The following is a 7,713-nucleotide window of genomic DNA, read 5'->3' as shown; positions in this document are numbered from 1 at the left end:
AGCTGGATCTCATGGAGGCACTTCCCCAATTGAAACTCCCTTCTCTGTGATAACTCCAGCCTGTGTCAGGTTGACACACAAAACCAGCCAGTACAGAGGGGAATCTGGGAAAGGAGATATTGTAAATGAAGAAAACATTTCATAAAAAAAAAATTTTAACCACCAGAGTCTATGTGTGGTTGTGGAAGCAGCTGGAAGCAGGGTCCTCCACCATAGATTTTGAGAATAACAAATCAGACTCTCAAACAACCAAGTGCCACACAAAACAGAACGACCTACAGACCTACAGTGTTCTGCCTGAGTTTAGGGAGTTACCCAGTTAAATTGTCCTTTGACCCCACTCTTTAGTGAAAAGCCATTCCGTATAACCAAATCCATTGGGAATTTTGATACAGTTCTGATTTAGTGGGTTTTGTTTTAAAAGCACAGTTCAGGAATGAACTAGATTTGGGGGAAAAAATTCAAGCATGATTTACTAAGATAACAGACACATCTATAATTCCTTTCACCACAACTCTGCTTATCCCTGGGCCTTAGACTCTACCTTATACACAACTAGAGGAAAGAGGCCAGTGGAATGGCTCTGCTCACAAACTCTTGCCACGTAAAACTGACAATCTAAGTTAAATCCCCAGAACCCACATAAAAAGAAGGAGGGGACCTTAAGCTTGCCTTCTGTGATCATTTGAAAGAGAAAGGCCCCTCTACCCCAAAAGACATATAAGAAAGAAGTTTTCATATTTTCCCTGTTTGCTTTCACGCTTGCTGGGAAGTTCATCTGTCTTGTTGCAGCAGCATCCCTACACTGCTATCAAATACTGTTTGTTTTGGTCTAACAATGTAAACTGAAGACCAGCAATGCCACAGAATCCTCCAGGTATTTAGCAACTGGATTGCAACTGCTAAGACACACAGCTTTGTGGACTGAACAGCAATCATGTTGTTGGCCTCTCTGGTATGAAAGTTTACTGAGGAATTACATCACTAGGGGTGAGCTTTGAGAGTTTGTTGCCTTGTCCCACTTCCAGTTCACTCTCTTTGCTTCCTACAGGGACAGAGATGTGATCCTTCAGCATCCTTCTCCTGCCAGAATGCCACCTCTTATCACCACACCTACCCTCCAGGATAGACTTATCCTTTTGGAACCATAAACCAAAAAAATGCTTCATTGTCTAAGTTGCTATTGGTTATGGTATTTTATCACAAGAACAGAAAAGTAACTGACCCACAAATTGGAATGAAACAGGATTTCTGTCAAGAACCTGACTGTGTTGAGGTTTGGTTTTGCAAGGATGTACTAGAAGTCTGCAGACTCCTACTAGAGTGGATTATGGAGAATGAAGGCCCAGCTCAAGAGGTTTCAGAAGAAAGCAAGAACTGTAACAGTACTTCAGCAAGAGGCCATCCTGTGATATTTTGGCAAAGAATCCAGTGGCCTTCTGCCCATGAGCTTGCCTGAAGCTAACTAAAATGTAATGGACTAATCTCTTTGTCAGTGAAAATCTCAAAACAGCTTAACACTGAATCCCTGGAATGGTTATTACTAATAACTCTTATGCAAGTTTACAATGAAGAAGAGCAAGGGGGCAAAAATAGAACATATCCAGTCTAAAGAGTAAATAAGGGCCAGGAAACATACAATTACAGTCAAGGCATGCACTGAAGACGGGCTGCAGTTGTTTAGGAGATTAGCATTGTCAAATAGAGGTGTCCTACTCTGTAGTAAAACAGTAGAAAGGATGCCTACCTTCAGGGTAAGATCCAACCAACCCAGATAAGCTTCCAGCTTGGGAAAGGAAGAACCTGAAGGACTATTGTTCCTACAGAGTATTTCCTTCAGTATAGGAAAGCTGATAAAGCCACTGAGACCAGGGCATGGGGCAGTGCCTGAGTCACTGTGAAGGGATGACACATGTAAGGGCTTTAGCCATAGTCCAGGAGCTCTAGGATCTTCTAAAGTAAATGTTATAGGAACAAAGGTGTTCTTGTTTTTGTTCATTCATGAGTAGACTGAATCCCAGCAGCTGAAGGAACACCTAAACTACATACCACAGAAAAGAAATGCACAGGTCCACAGTTAGAATTGTTGTTTCTTCCTCCTCCTCCTCCTCCTCCTCCTCCTCCTCCTCCTCCTCCTCCTCCTCCTCCTCCTCCCATTTATTTTTAATTCCACTTTGGATTTTACTATCCTAGAGTATTCTACTCTAGGAATTATTTCACTTTCTTTTAAATGTTACAGAGATGAGTGGACAATCTTTGGTAAGTAAAGCATGGCTTCAGACCCCCAACTCTACTGTTTACCTATGTGATGTCTCACATGCTTCTTATGCTCATCTATTAAATATGAGTAACCCAGCTGGTATCTTTGGGGTGTTTTGTTTTGTTGCTTTGTTTGCTGTGATAAAACACCATGACCAAAAGTGATTTGGAAAATTATTTTGCATATCTTCCAAGTGACCATTTCATTCCTGAGAGAAGCCAAGCTAGGAACTCAAACAGGGCAGGAACTGCCTCCAGAAGCCATGGGGAGGCCATAAAGGAATTCTGCTTAACTGACTTGCTCCTGACAGCTCACCCAGGCTGCTTTCTTATAGAAGAACCTAAGACCACTAGCCCATGCTGGCCCCACCCACAATGAGTTGGGCCCTCCATCAATCACTAATTAAGAAAATGCCCTACAGGTTTGCCTACAGCCAGATCGTGTAAAGGCATTTTCTTAATTGTGGTGCCCTCCTTTCAGATGATTCTAGCTTTGAGTCAAGGTAACATTAAAAACTAGCTAGCACAATTAATCCCTTGTCAACTTGACACATAAACACATCACTGTTCAGCCATAATTTCTCACTTCTTGTTCATCCTCAAGATCACACATTAACCACAATATAAAACATTCCAAATTTTAAAAGTTCCACAATCTTTAAAAATTGAAATGCTTGTGGGGTCTTTCACAGGGCAGTCATGCTAGGTCCCTTTTTGTGAGCACTCCACAGCCTCAGTAATAGTGTCAGGCCTTGGGACCTCCCCTTGAGCGGGATCCCACTTTGGGCCTGTTGCTGGACTTTCTTTTTCTCAGGCTCCTCTCCATTTCCATTCCTGTAATTCTTTCAGACAGGATCATGGGTCAGAGATGTGACTGTGGGATGGTAACCCCATCCCTCACTTGATGTCCTGTCTTCCTGCTGGAGGTGGGCTCTGTAAGTTCCCTCTCCCTACTGTCCAGCACTTCATCTAAGATCCCTTTGAGTCCTAAGAATCTCTTCACCTCCTAGGTCTCTGGTGCACTCTGGAGGGTCCCCCCCCAACCTCCTATTCCCCAAGGTTGCCTGTTTCCATTCTTTCTGCTGGCCCTCAAGGCTTCAGTCCTTTTCCCTCACCCAATACTAGATCAGGTTCCCTAATACTAGATCTCCCCAACGCTCCCCCCATCCACTTTCCCTCCCAGGCCCCTCCCTCCCTCCCCACTTGTAATTGCTTTCTTCTCTCTCCCAAGTGGGACTGAGGCATCCTCACTTGGGCACTTCAGCTTGTTGACCTTCTTGAGTTTTGTGGGCTGTTTATTTTGGGTATTCTGTACTTTTTTTTTTTTTAGCTAAAAATAGATGCACCCAACTAATGGATAGAAGCAGCTGACCCCTGTTGTTTAATTAGGGAAGGCTGAAAGAAGCTGAAGAGAAGGGCAATCCTGTAGGAGGACCAGCAGTCTCAATTAATCTGGACCCCCAAGATCTCTCAAACACTGGACCACCAAACAGACAGCTTACACCAGCTGATATGAGGCCCCCAACACACATGCAATAGAGGACTTCTGGGTCTGTGTTCATTCAGAGATGATGCACCTAACCCTCAAGAGACTGGAGGCACCAGGGAGTTTAGAGGTCAGGTGCGGTAGGGGGTGGGGACATCCATGTAGAGACAAGGTGGGGTGGGGAGGAGGTATGGGATGTAGAACAGTTGGAGGGTGGATGGAGGGATAAAATATGGAGTGTAAGAAAATAAAAATAAGAAAAATGACAACAAAAAAAATCAAACACTTAAAAGTCCATGATCTCTTTAAAAATAGTCAAAATCTGTCAACTGTGGGGTCCTGTAAAAAATAAATAAAAATAAAACTGTAAAAGCTGCTTTCATACTTAAGAGAGATGAACCAGGACATAGTCACAAACTGAGCAAAACCAAACCAAACGCCAACAGTGTAAATAACTCATTGTCCAATGTCTAGGATTCACTTACAGTCTTCTGGGCTCCTCGTTAGGGTTTGGGTCTCTGGTTTACCCTCTGCAGCCCACTCAGCTTGTCTCCTAGGCTTAGGGAGGCTCCATTCCAGTGTTGCTGCTGTTCTTAGCCCTTTTCCATGATACTGGTGCCTCCAAAATGCCTGGGTCCTCTATTGCAACTGGGCTGCATTTTCACCAGGAGCCTCTCTCGGGCTTTATGAACTTCAGCCCTGCCACAAAATGCCAAGCCTCAGCTGCTTGCTATGACCCCTTCATGTCTTTAAAATCAGTACCACCTGGTGACTCTTACCCTACCAAATTGAGCCATCAGCACAAGGTACAAACTTTGCCACCTCTGGAACAGAGCGTCTGTAGGCTGACCCTGAGGAAACACTTCCCAGAAGGCTCTCACCTCAATGGTGCTGGTCTCTTCCTAATCACAACTGGTTCTTCAGCCCCAGCTGACCAACATCTAGTGTCCCAGCAAAGGTTTTAGTGGTTCTGTTCGCTTGTTAATCACAGCTGACTCTTTAGCTCCAACTGACCAAACACCACATATTCTTCACACAAATGGCCCGGTAGACCCTTTGTTTCCCTCTGAAACTTTACAAGCAAGGCTTCCATCTTCTGCACTGCTCTCGACATTCTTATCTTCCAAGTTCCTACAGAACAGCCCACTGAGCCCTGGGCATTCAATGTCTTCCCAGCCCAAAGTGTAAATGGCACCACAGTCCTCCAAAAACAGAGTTGGATCTGTCTATGTCAGCAATAACCCACAACTCTGGTACAAATTTCTGTCTTAGGATTTTTACTACTGTGATGAAATTCCATGGCTGAAAGCAAGCGAGGAAGGGAAGGGTTTATTTTGCTTACATCTCCATGTAGCCATCCATCACTGAGGAAAGTTGGGACAGGAACTCAAACAAGACATGAACCTGGAATCAGGAGCTGATGGAGGAGTGCTGCTTTATCAACTTCAACTCGATACAAGCCAGCGTCATTGTAGAGCAGGGAGCCTCGATTGAGAAAAAGCTTCCATAAGATCCAGCCTTAGACAGGCCTGTAGAGCATCTTCTTAATTAGTGATTGATGTGGGAGGGGCCAGCCCAATGTAGGTGGTGGCATCCCTGGGCTGGTTGGCCTGGGTTCTATAAGAAAGCAAGCTGAGCAAGCCATGAGGAGCAATCCATTAGGCACCACCCCTCTATGGCTTCTGTACCAGCTCCTGCTCTGTTTGTGTTCCTGTCCTGACTTCCTCCAGTGATGAGCAGTGATGTGAAACAGTAAGCCAAATAAATCCTTCCCTCTCCAAGTTGCTTTGGTCATGCTGTTTCATCACAGCAATGGGAACCCTAGCTAGGACACTTCCCATGGCTTGCTCAGCCTCCTTTTTATAAAACCCAAGACTACAAGCTCAGTGTCTGGCACCACCCACAATGCTCTGGGCTCTCCCTCTATCAATCATAAATTAAGAAAATGCCCTATATAGACCTGTCTACAGTTGGATCTTGTGGAGACATGTTCTCAATTGAGGCTTTCTCCCTCCTCTCATGATCATCTTTATCTTGATACACAACTTTTCACAGGCCAAAATGGCAACCTGTTCAAAGTATGTATTTTACATACATATCTTGTGTTTCAGAATTTATTCCAGAGAGCTTTACAATCATCCAGGAACTTTTTGTTATTTTATCTCCCATGCCTGACACATGCAAACAAACAAACAAACAAGCAACCTCAACATGTTGGCGCCTGTAATCCCAGTACTCAAGAAGGTGAAGAAGACCTGGAGCCTAAGTTCATCATGGCCACATAGCAAGTCCAAGGCTAGCCTGGGTTACTGCCTCAAAAAGGAGTTTGGGGGTTGGCATAGGTAACTCCAAACTTGGTGCATGGTTTAAATAAACATTAGTTGGTTTCTCATTCTCTTATGGATTTCTGACCATTTATCACTTTCTGCTCAGTGTTGGCCATCACTACTCACAAATCTACAACATCCTTCTAGCAAGCACAGTGATTTTGACCCTACTCTCCAATACCAGTGAACTCTCCTTGACATTTTATGAATTGCAGATGTTTTCATTTTCAACACCTCCCAAAATAAAAAAAACTCAGGTAAGCAAACTGAGACTGTAGATTTTTTTTTTCACATTTACTACTAATAAAAAGCTGATACGTATTGACTGAAGCTAACCAGGTCCTAGGCAGTACTCTATTTGACATGTGTCACTTGATTTCATTCTCACAAGGGCTCTGTGACATAGATATTAGATTATGCCTGTTTTTGCAGCTGAATAAACTGAGGAATGGCAATGGTAAGCTTCTTATCAGAAGATCAGCTGCTAGAAGGAGAAGGAAGGAAGGATATCGAAGCTAGTCGGCTTGGCTATACCACTCTGCACTGCACTGCCCTTTGCTGGGACCCAGAGGTAAAACAGTTAAAAAATTGCAAGTACAGTCAGAAAAGACAACAAAGCCTTCAGACACTCTATTCAGCCACACGGTGCTGAGTCCATCAATGGCTTACTTGGTAGGATTTTGGGGTGTGTGTGTGTGTGTGTGTGTGTGTTACATGTGTATATGGCTCTACTTACCATTGCTGTTACACACAAACTGAAACCACGAACTGCAAAAATGTTTTTTTTTTTTTAAGTTTGGAAGATAATGCTCCAAGTCTTTATGGACTCCATACACTTGATATATTTGTTCAGTGCCACTCTACACCCAACACATGCCAACAACATTGTCTGATGCAAAAATAGAGGGAATCACCTTAGGGTTTCCATAGTCCCAACAAACACCATGACCAAAAGGCAATTTGGGGAGGAAACGGTTTATTTGACTTATACTTTCAGATCATAGACCGTCATTGGAGGAAGTCAGGACAGGAACTCAATCAGGGCTGGAACCTAGAGTTAATAACTGATGCAGAGGCTATTGAGGAGTGCTGGTTACTAGCTTGCTTCCCATGGGTTGCTCAGCCTGCTTAGTTACAGAACCCAGGACCACCATCCCAGAGATGGCACGATCCACAGTGAGCTAGGCCCTCCCCATTGATCACTGAGATAATACCTCACAGCTCAATCTCCCGGAGCTATTTCCTTCACTGAGGTTCCTTCCTTTCTGATGACTCTACCTTGCGTCAAACTGACACACGAGGCAGCCAGCACATATGTAGATAGATATGAATGCAATCACAACTCAACAGTCCTCGACACAGAGAAGTCCTGCAGGCAGGCAAAGGTGAGATAAACACCACTCCCAAAACCTACTCCTTAGGAAGAGGAATGGATCTGCTTTAGAGTTCTTCACATTCTACTCTTGTGGGTTCCTGAGAGCACATTTCCCATTACCCCCACCCCCATTTAGCCAACCCTGTCCAAGGACAGCGCTTTTCATTTTCTCAGCTAGCTTTGACCAGACTGAGATGTTTCTCTTATCTTATAAGGCCTTCCCTCTCCTGTCATCTTAGCCCTCGACGCTTGATTTCTAGAATCTA

This window comes from Mastomys coucha, unplaced genomic scaffold, assembly GCF_008632895.1.
Source record: "Mastomys coucha isolate ucsf_1 unplaced genomic scaffold, UCSF_Mcou_1 pScaffold6, whole genome shotgun sequence".
NCBI classification, from domain to species: domain Eukaryota; kingdom Metazoa; phylum Chordata; class Mammalia; order Rodentia; family Muridae; genus Mastomys; species Mastomys coucha.
This window is presented reverse-complemented; position numbering follows the sequence as displayed.